The sequence below is a fragment of the Austrofundulus limnaeus genome, unplaced genomic scaffold (genome assembly GCF_001266775.1).
Source record: "Austrofundulus limnaeus strain Quisiro unplaced genomic scaffold, Austrofundulus_limnaeus-1.0 Scaffold144, whole genome shotgun sequence".
In the NCBI taxonomy this organism is placed as follows: domain Eukaryota; kingdom Metazoa; phylum Chordata; class Actinopteri; order Cyprinodontiformes; family Rivulidae; genus Austrofundulus; species Austrofundulus limnaeus.
In genome coordinates this window covers 592183-593423 of record NW_013952546.1, presented here as the reverse complement: position 1 = coordinate 593423, position 1241 = coordinate 592183, and positions in this window count along the sequence as shown.

The window sequence follows — 1241 nt, the reverse complement described above, 5'->3', positions numbered from 1 at the left end:
TTGGATTCCCCTTTGTGTTTCTGTCACCTCCCTCTGATTGGCTGGTCTCTGAAATCTGTACATGAAAATAGGGATGGAGGACAACAGAGCTAGTTTATTGAAGGAGAACCTCAGCTTAACCTGTTAGCACGCAAGGTAATACATATATATTGTGATATAGTGTTAGCGCCCGAGCTAATTAATATATGGCATTAGTTTCAAAGCTAGCATTATTAGCCTGGGCACCAATGCTATATCGCCGTTTATGTTTGTGTATGTATTAGCTCAGGTTGTAAAGCGAAAGCTAACAGGCTAAGCTGAAGCAGCTCTGTTGTCCTCTATTCTGTATTTTCAGTTACAGACTGAGTCATTTCCACATTCTTCTGTCTGTCGAGACGCTCTGGTTCTGATAGTCAGATTTTGTCTGAGATTAACCGTTAGGGTGAATAAGAGCTTGCACTGGAAGGAAAAACAGACTTACCTAGTGAACGTCATCATTTACTTTGTGCTTTGTGGCGTAAATAACATGTCACCGTTCACATTATTTATAAAAACTAAACGTCCTACAGTATTTTCAGTCTTTGTTTTATAGTTGAAGTAAATGTTTATTAAATAATGTGTAACTATATAACTAAAGGCTCCCTTTAAGTAATTTACAAATCATTTTATTCTGCTTTTACTTAGATTTTAATGCTTCAACTTTAATGTTAAGTTTAGTTTGGATAGATTTTTTTATATAAGTTTCAGAAGATGGACGTCCTAACTTGTGCGACTGTCTCTCTCTCTCTTTCCGCCTGTTGTGTGGAAGCGATGCAATTAGACAAACACAAGCAGAGCTGTTGAAGCTGCTGTGGAAACTGCTGACTGTCCTCCGTCCTCCGTGCTGCCGGGAGCTGAGTTAACTGCTGCTCCGTGTGCTTAGAAAAAACAAAAATGATGAAGTTTATCAAATCTTTTACTTCAGCCTGGTCTGTTACAGCTAACGTTTGGAGCGGTTCTGATCAATCGCAGGCAGCAGTGAAAATAAACTAATAAAGTCTCCGTACTTTATTTCATCAAATGGACTTCCTGGCATTGAGATGGAGTTCACGTCGCGCCTTTGTTTGATTGGCTCCGCTGCTTTGGGTTTAATCCTGCTGGTTTGGGGAGTGTTTGAGTTGGATTACTCCATCGTTGGGCTTGGGTACTGTTTCTCTGGCTTCGACAAGATGGTGTGTGTGTGTGTGTGTGTGTGTGTGTGTGTGTGTGTGTGTGTGTGTGTG